Source organism: Siniperca chuatsi, linkage group LG21 (assembly GCF_020085105.1).
Source record: "Siniperca chuatsi isolate FFG_IHB_CAS linkage group LG21, ASM2008510v1, whole genome shotgun sequence".
Taxonomy (NCBI): domain Eukaryota; kingdom Metazoa; phylum Chordata; class Actinopteri; order Centrarchiformes; family Sinipercidae; genus Siniperca; species Siniperca chuatsi.
The window spans coordinates 14,207,873-14,227,076 of record NC_058062.1 but is presented as its reverse complement, the minus strand read 5'-3'; the positions used below and the strand labels follow the sequence as shown (position 1 = coordinate 14,227,076).

Below are 19,204 nucleotides of genomic sequence, written 5' to 3'. Positions count from 1 at the left end.
ATGCATCATAATTTATTTGTTGATTATATTTGGTATCATTAATCTGAATTTGCAAAGTAACAGGGTTATCAAAGAAAATTTAGTGGAGTAAAAACAATATTCCCCTCTGAAATGTAATGTAGTACATTAAAGTACAAATTGAAATACTCAATTAAAGTACCTCAAAATTGTACCTAGGTACAGTATTTGATTAAATGTAACTAGTTATTTGCCACCACAGATGTATATCACACATGAGGACCAAACATTAACACCTTTCAGTGTATGCAGTCCAGTTCACTGCGACAGCTTCAAAAAATTACAGTTAAAATGAAATAATAATAATAAAAGGTGAGTAAAAATGGATGACTAACTTTGATGCTTTATATTTGAATGAATACTTAATTTGACTCAAAGCATGGTTTGTATATCTGACACATTTTTCATCCCAACCTTTAATTAAAGTGTTATGATTCTCTGTTCACTAGCTTTTTTTCTAAATCTTCCACAGTATTCTTAATCACATGCTGACCCTCAGTTCTACAGATTTGAGTTTACTTACTCATTTAACATTACTGTTGACAATAAGGATAAAGTGATAACACAAAACACATGATATTCATTTTTCTTGTGTTCTTTGTTTGCTAATGCAGCTTTGAAGTGTTTAGAAATTAGTAGTAAGGATCCTATTACATGAGCTCACTGAGTTAGCTAAATAGCAAAGTGATATGAATTTAATTTTACTTTGGTGACTGTGTTGGCATCCCAAGACCAGTTTCAGGTACCATTGAGGAACTAGGAGGTGGAAGGTGGCCCAGAGCCTCTAAACTACCTTCAGTTAACACTTAACCAGGGAGTGGCTCTTCCTCAAAGTGTCTAACATCCATATGGCAGACAGAAAGTTGCCATGTTCATGTGACGAAGCTATCCAGCCACATGATATAGCTGTGGAGGGGGCTCAGTGGCTGCCACAGTTTGTCAGAGTCTGAGGCCTGCTAGCTAGCCCCATTCAGTAGCCTAGCCAGGACAGTCAGGCACCCTGGAGGCAAGGTCTGTGACTGGCTGTCCAAAGTGATGCCACAGTTAACTGTCCAACTACAGGTTGAGTTTCCACTCACTCCAGCGGCCTCCTGAACATCAGACCCATCAAACATTGTTCTGTATCACTGCACTGTAGCTACTGTGAGAAGTAAAGCTGCATGTGCTTTCATCATGCATTGTATGTGTGTTTTAATTAATAATAGGTTACCAGAAGATAGCAACATTTATTTTTAAACACAGCAACAATATCTGTGAAAGCACTATTCAAAAACATGTCTGTGTAAGTAATTATGTAGGTAAAAGTCTTTCTTCCCTTTGTTCTGTCAGGCCACATGTAGATAATGTGAGCAGGGCTAGCAAAGTGGAAGGCAACTGAGGTGAATTAACACAAGTATTCTGTGTATTTGTACCTACAGACAGTTCTTCTCAGTTTCAGATATCTTTTTTTGTCATCTGATTCTGCTCTTCTTCTCTTGACCATGGGTTTACTTGTCTTAGATAGATTTTGGCTTAATTTCATCTTTCCTTTAGAGGCATATATATGAAACATAAGAATTCAGTAACCACAAAATAAGATAATTCTCAAAAGATGTAATGGCTTAGCATAAAAACAAGTTTGAACCCAGATGCACGAGACAGAGGATAAGTAAACATTTACTTGTGGTCAAAAATAGGGCTGCATGAAATGGTAAAAAAATCATATTGTGATTATTTTTACAGATATTGCGATTGCGATATAATTCACGATTAATGGGAATGATAATTTTTGCATCAAAATTCTAATTTTCACAGAAAAAACTATTAAAATCATGATGATGTGACATTTGTTGCAGTCTGTACCAAACAAACATGTTTTCTTACATCTGAAGAACAAGATTTGTAGTCCAGGGCATCTCTTTAGCTCTACAGTACTTCATTATAATGCTGTTTTGTCACACATTTTACCTTTATCAAAAATTGCAGCTTCTGCGATTTGGATATTGCTTTTGGTCATATTGCGATTTCGATATTATTTCGATTACTTGTGCAGCCCTAGTCAAAAACCAGGCAGGCAGATGAAAACAAGCAAATTTATACATAAAAGGGGTCAAGCTGACAGGAGAGTCACTATATGGTAGGGAAAACAAAGCAGACATCAGAATGTGTGGCTGCCGTTGTAACAAAAGATTAAGAAAAGCCAAATGTGGGCAGCAAGTTTTTGCTCTGGGTTGTATCATTGTCATCTTGTGATTGTCACTTTTACATTCATATGTAAAACTTCATGTACTTAAGTTGTGCACAGGTTGAAGAACAATGTCATAAGAACAAAATTTTACAATGTAGTTTCAGTCGTCATACTGCAGTTAATATAGTAAGGCCTTCCATTTTTATGTAACACATTTAGTATCAGATAACAAGATTAGGACTTAGGCTATGCTAACATCAGCATGCTATCATGTTCGTAATGACAATGCTAACTTGCTGATGTTTAGCAAGTGTAATGTTTACCATGTTCAACATCTTAGTTTTGCATGTTAGTGTGCTAATTAGCATTTACATTTATCATTAGCATTTGCTAATTAGCCCTAAACACAAATTATTGTCATTTATTTAGTTATGACATTTATTATTATGGCATTAGGCACTAGATGAAAAGTCAGAGGATCATAACGTAATTACAATTCACCCCGAGGAAACATGAAATGAACCACATTTCATCACAATTCATCCAATAGTTGTTGAGATATTTCAGTCTGGACCAAAGTGGTCGACCCACTGACTGACACTGCCATCCCTAGAGCTACACTGCTAGTGTAGCTAACAATAGCAGGCGTAAACTGAGGAGGAAAAGGCAGAAAGTCATTTTAGCTTGTGTGTGTGCAGCTAGCACTTAAGTTAACTTAGCTACCTTAGCTTCCTTTGTAATCTCTAAACCACCACCACATTAAGTGATGAAACTTCTGTGCACCAGGAAATAAGTAGTTTGCCTACATAAATGTTGAGGTATTCAGCTGGAACTAAGTCTCTGTAATAATTCAATATATCATCAATTGGTATTCTTCTGGAAATTTGCTTCCAGTGTTTGCATCATTTATGCTGTGAGTATGCATGTGTACATACACTCAAAAGTAAATATGTTGGAGAGCTTTAGTTATCTATATCTTAGCAGACAGATGCTTTGCATGCTTTGGTGCTTGTAAAATTTACTAACACTCTAATCTACTAACACCCAGTTTCATCTGACAAAATCAGTAGTTACTTGCTATTGGAATTTAAACCATCCAAATACTATGCAGAGTGTTAAAACTGTGGTCTGACAGGCCATTACACAACACACATTACTCACAAGTAGCTAAACATGAAGAAAAAGTCAATTTGGAATTTAAAAACTTGAGCAGTTTACATTTAAATTAGTTTTCAGGTAGGGTCTAAGAACTCTTTCCACTTTAGATGTAATGTTATGAGTGATTAAAACAAATTATAACTTTTTTAATATCTTAAAAGTATAACACAAAAGTAGATTAAATTAACCAAAATGAAATTTCATATACTGTATTTCATTTTAACTAATAAAACCTTGTGACTGCCTTTTTCTAGTCTTTCTGTAGTTTAAGTTGCTCCGGTGCAATAAATCAGCAATGTCAATAGGGGGCGATAGAGAGCAAAAAGTGTGTGTATTCAGATTATGTACACACACGTGTAGATAGACATTTATTCTCAGTTTGGCACTTTTCTGAGGACCTCTCTGAAACTTTGAGAGAAACACTTAAACAGCCTCTGGAGGCCATTACAGTGAAAATAAAGTGAGGACCGGCCTAAATGTCCTCACTTTGCAAAATGGTCCTCACTCCAAAGGTTAATAACTCTAGGTGGTCCTCACAAAGATAGCTGTACAAACACACACACACACACACACACACACACACACACACACACACACACACACACACACACACGCGCGCGCGCGCTATGTGCACATGACAGCCAATGACAACTATGACATGCTAATGCAATTGCAGAGTGTCACCCTGCCTCTTCTGAGTGATTAAGACACCATTATGCCACTGTTCGTAACACCATCCTTACTTTACCGCAGGCCTCATCCAACCTTACACCATTGATGTAGACTTCGTGCCCTCAGGCAGCCCACTGCAGGTGCAGGTCTTGTCATCAGAAAGGAAGACAACAGGAAACGGTGAGGAAAATAGAAGAAGAGAGGGGAAGATGAAGTGGATGGGGGAAATGGAGGAGGAGCGAATGGGAGATCAGGAAGTGGGTGCTTTTTCTGCCAGGAAAGAGCTGATCTAGTCTAAGACTAATGTGTTGAATTGATTTCTGTCTCTTCCCTCCCTGTTTCTTTTTTTCTTTCTTTCTTTCATGTCACCCCATACTCTTTCTTCACCACACTAACACACGCGCACACACACTCCAGGCCCCTGTTTCACAAAGAATCCTCTGTGCTATTCCCTAAATTGCCTCTCAATTTTCATTTGGCCCTTCGATTAGTCTTCTGTGCCTGCTCCCCTTGTGCTCTATCCCAAACCACTAGAAGTGTTGCTTGCAGGCAAATCAATGGCACACAGCCCCAGGAAGAGTGGGAGAGGGGCTGACTGTGGGTGTTCTGCCTCTCACCTCTTCCTCCCTCTACTGGTTTTCTGCACTTCTTTATCAGGATAGAGACCAAACTTTCCCCAAAATAATCCTTTCTCCTCATTCTAACTGTGTCTAAGACAGGCACTTATACTACAAATACTAAATGATGCAAACAAGGTTGTAATGTGTTTCAGTGTGCCAAGATGTATACTGTATTGTCTATATTCCTCATTCTACACATACTAAATGTTTAGTGTGTTTAAGCTGCATAGTATGATTATTTGTGTAGTTTACATAATGATTTCGTAGTTCATAACATATCTATCATATTTATGTGTAACAGTAAAGAATGTGAGTTGTATTCGTGTTACTAAAAAGGAGTTTGACTCCATAGAGTAATTCCTGGTCAATAACATCACTTAACATCACATCAGTTAACTGGGTGTAAACCAGCTTGTTGGGTAGTATGGTAAACTAGGGTACACATTTTTACTGCATCTAAGGCAAAGTCATAATTCAGGCATATCTGATTGCTGCTAATGAGCACATTGCCCTCACTTGTGCTCAGACCACATTGCGGCGATTGGCAAACATTCTGGTAAACATGTCTGACCAGTGTTACTGTGACTTGTGATCTGTTTCAGTTCCCTCTGGTCGTCTCTGCCTCCAATTATCCCAATCTTCGTCTTCTCCTTCTCTTTTAATTCTTTTTTCCTTGTCATCTTTATACTCTTCACATTGCAAATGAAAAGAAAAGAAAAAGTTGCTAGCAGTCCATTCAGTTTCAGTTTTAATTGCAGACATACCTGGCAATGTTTTGTTTCTTAGTGAAGGTTACAACTGAACTGTTGACTGACATCACCTTTAAGCAACTAATTAAATACAGTAGGTTGCTGTGATCGTGCCAAAATTTACTCACAGTTGAGAATGGGAGGACGTTTTGGTTTTGATGGATATAAATTTCTGTTTTTGTTACAGTCATAAGCAATAATTTGTGTTTTTGCAGGATCTGGTGTGCTGCCTAATGACATAACTCTAATCATAGTCTATCTGTCATTCAGCGTGTTGGCAATAATGTGAGTGATGTGGATCCTGTTTAAAGACCATACTATTATGTTAATGTCTTAATATGGCTTAACTGTTAATGTATTTATACTTATACTTTGTGTTATAACTATGACAGCTTGAATAACAAAAAGTTGTCTTCCCTCTTCCATTCTTTTCCCTCTTTCAATTTTGATAGCTTTTAAACAAATACCTTTAGCTTGTTATACAACAAGGCAAGCCTTTTTCCTACATTACTTACACATCCAGCAGAAACTGGGAAACTTCCTTCAGACTTTGGTTTTGATTCTCAGTGGGATCGACACTAGCATCCATCCCTCTTACGGGAACTTATTAGATTCAGTGTTAATTTCAGAGATAGTGCTTGATAGAGCTTTAACTATCATCACCCACCTGCTGCCCTCCATTTCCTCCTCATATACCGTCTCCTTGGCAGAAGTCGGTCGTAGTGCAGCCAGAGGCATTTGGACAAAGACCTAATCACTTCACACCACACTCTCCACTTCACATTTTCCCATACAAGGGTCCAACCCACACTTTTACAAGGACACTGTGCCTGTAGCCTGGGGACACTGCTAGTTAATGTGAACAAGTCAAGTTCAACCACACAGAATATTTGACACGAAGAGAAAGGAGTTTCTTTTTGTCCTTGGAGGCCATAATCTCTCCTAATGTAAGAGAAGGTTGTTTAGATGCTGCTCTTGGAAAGAAGGCACATATGATTTAAGACTGTAGCGCGCATGGTCGAAGTGACTCATTTATCACATCTGGTGCTGTACAGGGAAAAAGCACGGAAAAGGAGTGACACACAAGGAATATAATTCAGAGAGAAAAGAGGTAATTTCTTGAGGTGGTTTAGACTCATCATCCTATTTTTCCCTTCATCACCTGAGCCCCACCCAAGGCTCTGTCCCAGCACAGCCAGCCAATTACACTGGGGCACTGATGTGTGTGTCTACCTCAGAGTGTTTGTGTATATGCATCTTATATAGTTATGTGTGTGTTTGTGCGTAGAACATCTGAGAGGCACAAAAGATTGATGTACTGCCATGAATCAACAGATGGGATTGTGTGCCTCAAAGCTGTGATCAAGCTCTGTGTGTGTTTTTGTGTGTGTGCGCGTCTGCATGTGCTCATGTGCAGGTTTGTGTTGATCCAAAGCTGTGACAACTGTTTTGCCGGAGTGCTGTACACGCTCTCTATGGTAAACTTTAAGCATTTTGCAATTATTTTGGTCATAAATGTTTGTGCGTGTGTCCACGTCAAAGTGTGTCCATTAGGTATGCAGCTTGGAGGTCATTTCAGACAGCTGAGCCAAATCAATACAAATTTAAGTACAAGGAGAGCAATCAATAGCCCCTTTTTATATGGCCTGTTCAAGGCGGGAATGTTATTCCACCTTGCCATTCTGTATAAAACGTGTGAACATGGAACGGGGGGGCATTGTTGTTCTTGAACATATGTAAGCATTCATGACGTGAATACGCGCACCTGCAAAAATATACAACTAAAATGATGAAGTTAAACCATTCCTCGTATATCCCAACTTTATTCGCAGCTATTTCAGCCTGGTATTTTATTCTTTGCCGTTGTAGTCTCTCATTCATGATACCCAGTTTCTTATTTTGGCAGGGCTTTGAAGCCGCTCTCTCCGGTGAGTCCTGTGGGCCCTTCAGGCAGTGGTGGGTAATGTAGTCATTATCACTGCTTTTAAATAGCTTCTGTCTATGTTCTCCAGAGAGCAATGTGTGTATTTTTGTGTGTTGTACTACGTGTTCCTACCATGTATTTGTCAATGTATTCTTATTGTGATTTTTGTTTTTGGTTGATGTGACTGCACAGTCTGTGTGTGAACTTCTACTTCTGGTTGCTGTCTGCTAAACAGCCGTCCACTCACCTCTGTCTGGATGGCTACTTAATATCATCTATCTTTTTCTTAATCTTGGGGTGAATGCAGTCAGATGTGCAATCCACCTGGTCTCTTCTAATGGTAACATTATTGTATTCATGCCTTGAGTGGGGTCACTCTTTTCTCTTAAGTCTTTAGAAACAACATGAATATTCTTGATAGGATGGTACAATACTACCTATTAAAAAAGACTTAATTATATATCACAAATTGCCCAAGGGACTTAAGTTGCTCAAATGATCCTTAATGTCATTGTCAATTATGTGTGATACCCTAATGTTGACTATATTCAGATCTTTTTCATATGGGGATAAAGATGACACATTCTAGTGCAACTTAAGCCATTATTGCTAACAAATACTTGTAGTTTTCTCTCTTAGGAGCTTCTTTGGCCCAGGCACAAGAAAATTGTGCTTGTGCACAAAAACTGGAGTCTCTCCCATCTCAAGCACACGAGTTGAAACTCATGTCGACACAGCTATTTCACAACAGTTACCACAATATACTGTGCTCTTTTATAATAATAGCCCTTTGTTTGCAGCTTATTACAGTGCTTCGTGGCAGCTCAGATTACTAAATCTTTAGGATTTGAAGCTTCTGATATAACTACAAAGTTGCATCAATTCAGGCACTAATTTTCTCCAAGATGTGGCTCTACATTTTGTTTAAACAAACATAATGAGCACACTGGTGGAAAGGCTGCTTTAACCTCCATGGATTTTTCTGACAGTTGCTTTCATAATGGTTGCACTTGCCGAGGTGTTCTGAAGTGTCTTGAGAAGTTTGGTGAAACATTATTCAATATACAGTTTTATTTGCAACTTCAATATGTTTGTTACTGAGCCTTGAGTAGTACTTCTTTTTTTTTAAATCAGTGGGCGCTTAGCTTACACGTGCCTCTGTTACATATGTCAGAGTAGACATATAAGCAGTGTTATGCTCTGATGTGTAAATGGTGAATGGGTGCATAATAAATCTTTTATATATCTTGTACTTAATGTGCACATGGATATATCAGTCTTTATGTTTCTCTTGATATTTCATGTGTTATTTGAAATTTAACATTCCCTCTTGCTGTCAAATTAAGCAGCTGTGAGCTTTTCTGTGAGAGGCAAATGTAGAAGTCTTCTGCTTCCTCAAAAAGTCATTATATTTACATGAAACTAGGTTATTGGGAGAAATCAGGTTAAGGCAGGAAATTTGAGAATGGGTTTGGATGCATTGCAGTGGTCTGGTTAATGTAAAGCACCTGTTTTCATGCAGATGCCCAAACATCTGAGGTCCTCCTCTGGCCACTATAATGTTTGAAGAAAGACTGGCATATTTAAGTAAATGGTTAATGGCTAGAATTTATATAGCAGCTTTTATCCAAAGCGCTTCAAAATTTGCCTCTGATTCACCTATTCTCTCACGCACTCACTCACACACACACACACACACTCTCTCACTCACACACACACACACACACACACACCGACACAGACACAGCCGCCCCATTTAAGTGTTTTTTGTGGTTTTGGTCTAAACATTTGGACTGATGTAGTGGAGTAGGATGACAGGCTCTGCACACAGCTGACTGTCTTCTTGAATGAATGAGATGATTGCAAGGGCAGGTGAAATGGGCCTATTGAACTCAGAATGCCAAAAGCAGATGACTCGTACAGACACACAAAAGAAGCACTCACACATTTGTCTCCCTGTATGTTGTGAGGCTTGTGATTTCATAACTGCCAATTCTTTCCTCATAAAGATGATTTGATTCACACATTAGCACTGGTGTGAAAGTGTCATCTTCTTCAGTTACTTCTCAGAGGCCGGCATTCAGTTAGCCAGGTTTGAGCCTCTTCTATCTTTTGATATGGCTGCATGTTAGGCTTTTTAACACCAATGTAGGCAGCAGGCACAAAGGCACCATGGACCATCTGGTACATTCTACAGTGGCCTAATGTATGCATTGTGTATTATTCTAATGAATTCCCTCAAATAATTTCACTGATATCATAAGAATTCATTAAAATGTAGAGTTTAGAGCTAGAATATTTCAGGCATTATACATTAAATGTTGGTGATTAATGACATACAGGTCATCTAAAAGTGACAAAAGACATACAATTTCTAAGTTGCCTGCAAATATCCCAACTCGTTTTTATATTAACCACACATTTATCTACTTCCTATCAGTGGGTGGTTACATAAATCTGAGCTAATGACTGAGAGAAATGGAGAATAGAGGGGGAGATGAAAGAATGGCATGCCATAGCACCCCACTCCCTTGTCCTTGTGCAGCTTTTTAATAGAGTCATAAATACATGAAGATGTCAAGTGCTCCATGATGGCGGCAGTGCACAGCCTCAGGGCTGTCATACATCCATGTGACATAGATACAACGGACAGGCCAGGTAGCCTGAACAGACAGCTATTAGGTAACAGGATAGGAGTATCTCAGCGGGCATGGTGGACGGCTACCAATGGCTATCAATGTGCTGTATGTGAGAAATTTCAAAGACATGCACATGCTCTCTGAACACATAAATAAAAGCATGTGTCGCCTGACATGAAAACAGTCAAACTGTACGTGTTCAGCATAAGTCATACTGAGCAGACTGTATAATGCATCCTCTCAAACAAGGACAAGTTATCAGTGCTTAAACCTCGTTTTATCTCAAATGACCTGCTTTAATTTCATACTGAAATTAAAAAACTTGGATTTGAGTGATTCTTTCAATTCTGACATTTCTTAAAAACAAATGACACGAGAGCCTCTGAAGAATTTGTTGCTGTTTTTTTTTATGTGGAAATGTGTAAAATACAGAAATTTCAACAGAAAATATAATCATTGAATGGTCTGGAAAGTCATCTGAAACTCTGTAAAAGGGGAGACTTTATAGTAAAACATTATTTGTATAGGTTGTTTGCCAGTTTCACTGATTTTATCTCCTTTTAAAAAAATGTTTACATTCAAGCCATTATTTCCCCGTATTAATGATGTTTTTATTTTATCCTGAATTGTGAAGTATGTTTTTAAGTCAATTTCAATATGAGCTCTAAAAATGAATCACTGATCATCCCTCAGGCCTTTAATATGATGATAAAATGATGATTTGAGATATTGCGCGTCAGCGTAGATGTGACACAATCGGTTAAATTGCACTTCTTCTTTGCTGTTGTGGACCTTGTGACCTGTCTAATGAGTGGTAGAGCGGGCACATGTATCGATATGCAAACAGATGTTTAAAGGCATTGAAACAACAAAAACCAACCAAACATTCCTCCTTTTATTCCTTTTAAGATTTTACAAAAGTCATGTATTGTCTTTGTTTGACATTGATTTTCCTAATATGAAGAAAGTCTCATTTCAGCTCACCCCATTGCACATGACTGTGTCACTGATCACCAAGCTGTTCTGCTTTCCCACAAACACAGAACAAGGCTGAAGGAGCATGATGGAGAACACACTGGGTCCACCCACACACAGCAACTAACAAGACTGATCACTAATGCAAATTGCATTCAGCACAGCACAAATTAATGTCTTGACATCAAAAGAAATAGAAAAATAAAAATTGAAAATGAGGGCAAGGTAATTTTCAGGCATGAATTCACATTAAAGCAAAGCTGCAACAGTATACCAAACACACAACAATAACATCTATTGAACATAATTAAGCCATCACCAAAACACAGTTAGGAAAAAGACTAGCTAAAGGTTAGATAAGAGCCTGTAAATCAGAATCAAACAAATGGTGCTATGCTTGTACAATTATAGCCATAAATTGCTTTTCCAATTAAACAAAGTTCATCAACAGACATCAACAGGTTACTGCCAGTGCAGGACTGTGCATGTGTTAAAGGTTTTTGGTTATATCGTGTCAATCAATCGTAACCTCCCTATGCTCATACTGACTGGCTTAGTATCAGTGGTCTAGAAGTCCATCACCTCACACACACACAAACTCACCCGTACCATGACTCAATAAATACATTTAAGATGTTTGAACTAATGTTAGGGTTTAACCCCAATTGTAAATCGATCACTAAATAAGTAAAGTAATCTTTTGTTGGTGTCTCCTGGCTGAACTACTGTCAGGACATGGGTGGATGCTAATAGTCAGCATAAAAACAGTTGGCTCCAGCCAGCTGCCCCTGTCAGTGGTGAGATGTAACTAAGTACATTTATTCAAGTACTGTACTTAAGTACAATTACTTAATTAATTAATTAGGTACTTGACCTGAACTTGAGTATTCCAGTCTTCTGCTACTTTGTACTTCTAGTCCACTACATTTCAGAAGACAATATTGTACTTTTTACTCCACTACATTTTGTGACAGCTGTAGTTACTAGTTAGTTTTAGTCCATATCCTAGTTAGTCCATATTTACATACAGAGCATGTCGTTATCTTGTAAAATATTTGTTATAAACTACCTAGCAGTAGTTAAAATGTGCGCCACCTCGACCAACTAAACAGTAAAATGCTACTTACACATTAATGTATCAGTAATAATAATTCATTAATATAATGTGTACTAATTTAACACTCACAGGGGCGATTTTTCTGCATAACGAGTACTTTTACTTTTGATACTTAAAGTACATTTTATTCTACTATAATTTTACTTAAGTAAAAATATAAATACAGGACTTTTACTTGTAACATAGTATTTTTAAATTGTGGTATTGCTTCACTTAAGTAAAATATCTGAACACTTCCACCACTGGCCACTGTACAGCACTGAACAGGATCTGACTGCTTAGGTTGACAGATGGGCTCTGTCCCTCCATCTTTACGTCTCTTTGATCTTTGCTATGTGTGACTGTCAGCCTGCCCCCCCTCCAGCTGTTGCAGGCAGGGTGAATGCCAGACGATGCAAGACAGTTGCAGAGATGCCAGCTGCCAGGATGCCCTCAAACTGGCATTTCGGAAACTCCCGAGGGGCTGAAGTGGGCGTCTGTGCTATACCACTCTGGATAAAGGAGATCAGACTAAGGCTGGCTTTACATGGTGACACTTTCACGCAACTAGTTGCAGGTTGCAAATTGCATGAAACATAATTTTCATGCAACTTGACAGTTACACAAAGCAATTTTAAAAATAATCAACATAGTTGTATATGTATATTTCAAATTATGTTTCAGCTCAATGTTAATCATTGCACCCAGGCTACTGGGTTACCTTTTCGATTACTTTATCACACATCATAACATTTGTAAATTCATGTTTTAAGTAGCCACTCATTGTTGTAGCTGATGCCTCGTTCATTTCGTCCAAGTAGAGCAGCAAGTTCATCCAGGACCTCTGTCTCCCCTTCTGTAATAGGTTTCCCAAAGGAATCGCCGCTCTCTGTAAAATTAAGCGAGTGTCAAGAGAGGAGGAATTTAATAACCTAACGTTATATAGATCACAATAACAGCAGCAGATTTTAGAAGATTAGCTAATAAAACAGACAACGTTAGCAAAATGTTCAAACAACTGTCATGTTAATGATAACTAAGCTAGTCGTAGTGTTAGCTACCGGCTCACTGCGATATAAACAAACTTTGCCTAGCTCACCAACCTTGCATGAGGTCTATCAGGATAAACTCCTTCTGAAGCGTCCAAGAGACCATGTTCTGTTTTATTATTTTGTTCATTTCAGCAATAAGCCGTTGTCGAGTTGAAATCAATCTGTTAAAATCGGTTGAAATGATACCACATCAATGGTAGTTTGACGCCATCATCTGACACGTTATCAGCCTTTTGACTGGCTGTTGCCAGTTTCACAAAGTTGAGAGTTTTGCAACTGTTGCGGCTGAGTTTCAGACAAGTTTCAAGTGTGTTGCAGAGGGCTTTACACCATGCAACTCAATTGCATCTTAGTTTCACCCAAGTTTGGCAACCTACAGTACAGTAGTGTGGATGGAGATGAGAAAAATATGTTTATTGGTTTAGAAAATTTCAACGCTACATTATAGTGATTTGGTAGTGAGCTTGTATATCAGTATTGTTGTGTCACAAAGGAAGTGCAAGACTGTAATCATGCTGCGTAGGGAAGAATCTGCCAGTGAAATTTCACAGCTCAATCATTTTTTCCATCAATCGTCTGTCTTTTGAATTAGAATTGAATCAAGTCGACAGAGGCTAATTTTAGCGAAAATAAGCAGATTGCACACACAGGTGAGCAGAAATCTGTCTCTGACAGAACACTGTGATGTATGACAGGCCTTTGCTTTTTTTCCTAATGTAGCTTCACTAACTTGCTGACAGACACATTAAAAAGGCATGACAGTTTCAGGCAGCAGGGTCTCACCATCTGAGGTTGGATGATGTAACAGGGTCATGCATTGCACTAATATACACTATTTATAATGTGTGTTCTACAGTATAAAGTACAGGCACGGCGCTATAGGACAGAATATTAAAACTAAAGCTGACGCATCTGATCTGCTTCATTATGAAACACAATCTGTCCTTGTGTCAGAAACACAAAGTAACTGAAAGCACCATGGAGAGACTTGAGGGGAAAAAAATCAACTGTTGGCCACTGAGAGAGAGTGAGAGAACAAGAAGGATGGGATATCGCAACTTTTGGCTAAGGAGAAAAGAGAAAGGGGTGTTGTTGTGATTATGAACAGAGGATGAAAATAGAAAAGCAGACAAACAAACAAGGCTCACTGTGAGAGTCTGATATTTCAGAGACGCAAGGTTCCTGCCAGGTCTGGTGCGACTGCTGCTCCGGCCTCCCCCTCGTCTCTCTGGGTGTCTGATCCCAGCTCAGACGCTCTCTCTGTGCTGCTATTTGTCTCCAACAAGTATAAAAATTCAACACATGCTCTCACAAATCTCTGTACAAGTGAGAAGGCTTGCTATGTCTTTCATTCGGCTTGTTTGCTAGTTTGTTTCCTTATCATTGTTTGTCCTCTTTCGGTTCCCTTTTCTGTCTTTTTTTTTGGTCTCTCTTCATTATCTCTGCTTCCCTCCTTTCTTTTTCTCTTCAACTCTTTTCTCCCTCCTAATCCTCATGTACCTTTGAGACTGTACTCCCCGCCTTGCTTCATTTCAGACTTCAGGCTGTTTTAATGCATCAATTAGTCTGTTGTCTTGGCTCATACAAAGTGAAAAGAGCAAAGGGGGGAAAGTAGATTCTTTGGGACAAAACAAAATGATCATAACCTTTTATGACCGGACTGAAAGCTAACAAGCAAATACAGAACAACTAATGGGCCATTTGTGAGTGGTTTGTAATGAGTCACTGCCCTCGACGTGTGGGACTAGATATCGACACTGACCTGTGACCACACATACACAAACAGAACCTTTGACCCCAGTCTTGGCCAGGAGGAATTGATTTGATTGGCCTTTGACTCCCAGCAGCCTCCCACCTGCCAGAGGTCAGTGCTCCATTGACCTCTGGCACAACATGGAGGCTCAGAGAGTTTGGGGTCTCTTACAGAAATCTCTCATGGGCTGCTATTTTAACAGAATCCTCAGTGAGGTAAGTACATTCAAAGCCGTGACCTGCCCCTCTGACATCCCAGTGGATACCTTATGCTGTCATGAATATGGTCATGAATATTCAAAACTCGCTTTCTTCCTTTCTGATGGAGTCTAGAGAGGCAATGTTCCACCGTCTGTTCTTTTCCACAGACTTAAAGAGGTGCCATATGCTTTAAAATGTCACTCCTCAATGTAAGAATCCCTTTGACAAACCTGGTGGTTTAACAACTTCTGTTGGTTTAAAGATTTTGAAAAGCAATGGGCATCATACAGTAAAGTTTACTTATTCTTATCCTAAACCTCTTTTGCTTTTTATCGAGAGGTTCGCTCGTACTAGTGTTCCAAGTCGGATTCCCCAAACTCTCTTAACTGGACAAACTAAATTGCTCGTTTCAGCCTGATGAATGCCACCTGTTCATCAGGAGGTGTGCGTTAGTGAGATTTGATCATTAGCATAATCAACACCCCGTAAAATGACTGAAAGGCTACCTGTTCCGCTCCATTTGTGGACAGGTTTCATTCACAAAAATGTTATCAAAGAGTTAAAAGAAGACTTTCACACTGCTGAGCTTCAAGTCCTGCGGTCCAGAAATCTGCAGACAAAAAGATAACAAGTTTAGCAATGCCAGTAGTCGTGTTAGAGTAAATAATTAGACAATGATAATTAGAAATAATTAGAAAATGTAAAATCTACAGCTGTCAATTACGCTTCAACAGAGCAGTGCTGTACTGTGACAGACATAAAGAAGAAATGGTCTGACATGAAGTTAGATGCTTAATTTTGCATTAAGTTTGTTTTAGTTAATTTTGGTGTATTTAAACTAATTTAATTAATTTTTTCCGCTGTGGAGAAAGACTGACTATCTGTACATGACTCATTCGACGGGTCGAAGAAGAAGAACAAATCTGTTTATATGAGTGGTTCTTGCATAAAGCCCATTGTTTGGTTGAACTATGTCATTTTCACATTCAAGTTATGTTAATGAAGTTAAGCATTTTCAATATTTTCCCTCCTATCTCTTCCAGCCTACTTTGATACGGAAGGGCAGATGTTTCTGGAGCTCTGACTTCATTAGCTTTCATAGGTTACAGTTGCTGAGATAACCTTCAGGTTGAAGGAGGTCGTGGCATCAAATTCTTGTTTTGTCTTCAGGCATTGCATATGGATTATAATGGTACACAGAAAAAAATGTCTTCCCTTTAAACCTGATCCACTCTATACCTTAAAAAATGTATGTAACATTGACGCTACATTTCTGTGCTCCATTTAAAAGTGTAACTCCAGCAATTAACATATGAAAGGGCATCAGAAAAGAACATCTTGCTGATATATGTATTACCTATTCATTAAAATGATTTAGCATTTACCAGATACGATTTACATATAAATGATTTCTAAATAAATCAAAGTATTCCTTTTTCTCTTTGGGCATTAAATGCTTCACTGTCAATATGCAATCATTCCCGAAACAGTCCCATGTTTTATGATAGTAAGTAATGATTCATAGCTTGGTCAGTCACCTCTTGAATTTGATGAATTTAAAATTATTTCCTTTGAAAGGAATAGTGATGATGAAAAAGTCATTTCCTTCCTCCCTCCGCATTGTGAGGATTTTAAAAACACTCTTTGCTCAGACGTTTGTGTGGTGATGAGTGATATGATTCCAACTCACCTCGTGTGTGTGTGTGTGTGTGTGTGTGTGTGTGTGTGTGTGTGTGTGTGTGTGTGTATATATATATATATATATATATATATATATATATATATATATAATATACAATTGTGCATCATATTTAACATTTTCTTCTGTCTAGAAGTTTTGAGAGCAGTTATACCTTGAAAGTTGCAACTGAACAGCTTTACATAAGTGATCTTAATAAATCAGACTCTACACTAGAGCCAGCTGTGCCCATTTTAAGGTTTAAACTCTTAAGTAATTAGTACATCTCTCAGTAAACATGTTCTTTGTCCTTTTTACTGTTAAAAACAATGAAAATATACACTAAATGCTGCTGATGTTATTTGTATGTTATCTGCATGACTCCAGAGAGACCCAGGTACTCACACTCTGAGGTTCCCATCACTTACCTGGTTTTGTTGCTAGGATACAGGTGCCACTGTTTGGACGTTAAGGTGAAGGGGGATTTGAAGAAGAAATGTGTAATTGTAGAAAAATTAGGGGTTAATTTGGGCAATTTTAATACAGACTTATGCCAAAAAACATGTATGTACAACCTGTGCTGTACACTGTATATTTAGCCAAATGTGATGGACAAACTTAAGTTGACACAATTAAGACCTGATATCACAAAGTGCCTCCATTCTTGTATCCCTTATTTTATTTATCTAAATTGTAATAACTTCATAAAAACAAAATATAATTTTCTTTCTATTAAGTGTAGAATTATAGAAAGCAGTATGTGGATCTCAGACAAAAACATGTCAATTAATATTTTTGAATCATTTTGTAGTGCGCAAATGTTGGACATGAGAGGTGAGATTGAACCACTTGGACTGATTTAATTGAGAGAAGAAGAGTGTAACAAGCCAAAGGCAAATTTACACTCCATCGAATTTAACAGTGTACCTTTCCCCCTTTCACAGGATATGTGTGTATACATTTGTTCTTGTGTGCATTCATGTGTGTCTGTGTGACCATTATTTCCCCTCATCACAGTGCACTTTGACACAGGACAAGCTTGTAGTCTGTCACTTCCAAACTCCTGCAGGCCAGGTCAGACATCAGCCAACAGAGGTGCCGAGGAAGGTGATGAAAGAGGAGGAAAATGGAGGGAAAATAAACTGAAGAAAGTGCTCAGAGACCCGTCAGACTCCCCCCCCCACAGTGTGTTGATATATTGGCCTAACCTTTATGGCTAGATTTCTCACTCTCTGTCTCACTGCTATGCCCTCATTATGGTGCTTGGACTGGTGTCTGGATTGTCAGCCATGGACAGATTTTTGTACAGACTAATACAATCTTAAAACTCAAATCTTTGTGAAACCATACACCAAGTGGTGAAAACCAGGTGCTGATTGGGTCCTCTCCTGTTGGCTGGCCTTTGTTGCCAGGCACTGTCACTCTGTATGGAGTACAACCAACAAGTTCTCATACGTACCTAAATAACAGGTACATAAACAATAAACTAACTATGTTATGTTCAAAGGACTATAAACTGTACCTAAAACAATTGTTTTCTGATATGCTGCCCCTATGGTTAAATTTTAAGTTGCGGTAGCTAAAACTACTTCATTAAAGAGTAACTAAACTCCCAAACCACTTTTTCAGTTGAAAACCAATGTATATGGGTACTTAGTATTGTTGTTAATGGATTCAGATCCAAATCTTGACATTTTAGTGCAAGTATTTCAATTGTACATATTGTGTTATAAATATGAATAGCGACTGCTGTCTATAGTTTGAAACCTGGCTATTGCAATTGAATTTTGCTATCGGTTGATCTGGAGGCAGGTGATGTATATGGAGGCAGCTTTTGTCATATAAATTATATTTCCTGGCTGCAAAGTTTACTCTATTTTTGCTAACCCTCTACTTAGTATTTTTCTATTTTGGCGCAATGGTTTGGACTTGTGCTTTTAATGACTGTAGAAGCACCACCAGACTGCATTCTTTCCCTTGATGAATTTGATAAACAGCAGGGCTATGGCTACGTACTGACACTCTCCCACAGACACACACACCGTTAGCTCAGCTACAACACTGGTCCCACACAGAAACATTTATAAAGGTCCGTCAACGTGCTTCTAGTGACTGTCAAAGCTTCAATGGAGTCTCTGTGTTTCCAGCGTGGACATGCAGAGGCTGACAGCAACTGCTTATGGCTGGTTAGTGCCGCCGCGCTGAGTACCAGCTCTATGGCTAGCTGCGGTGGTCAGTCTGTCTGTCACTCTGGTCAGTATCTCCTCACCTCCCACGTCACACACTGGCCACACCCCCTACCGTGGTTGTCCTGTGCAGTCCTCTGCTGCATTTTTAAATATGCTGGGAGGGTGGGAGCTAGCAGAAATTGGGTGTTCAGTTACACTTGAAGGTTAGACAAAGATCGGGGTCAGGGTTTAAAGAAACCAGTGGTGACTGTTGGTAGGAGATGGGACAAGAATCACTGTCTCTGATGTCGAACTCCAATTCTCAACTTCTCTGT

At 38.7% G+C, this 19,204-nt stretch overlaps 1 long non-coding RNA gene across 3 annotated transcripts in view; it reads left to right on the top strand.

Moving 5' to 3' along the window:
* The window catches only part of LOC122868770, a 62,665-nt gene extending 43,722 nt beyond the window's left edge, over positions 1 to 18,943 (top strand). Inside the window, exons 2-4 of one of the 3 annotated variants that reach the window (XR_006376173.1) lie at positions 4,097 to 4,195; positions 7,291 to 7,340; positions 17,719 to 18,943. This is a non-coding gene — a long non-coding RNA (uncharacterized LOC122868770). Of the gene's footprint in view, positions 1 to 4,096; positions 4,196 to 4,432; positions 4,791 to 7,290; positions 7,341 to 10,990; positions 12,028 to 17,718 lie in introns of those variants that run through there. The other 2 variants (XR_006376174.1, XR_006376172.1) reach the window with 2 other exon arrangements.
* Positions 18,944 to 19,204: the final 261 nt, after the last annotated feature.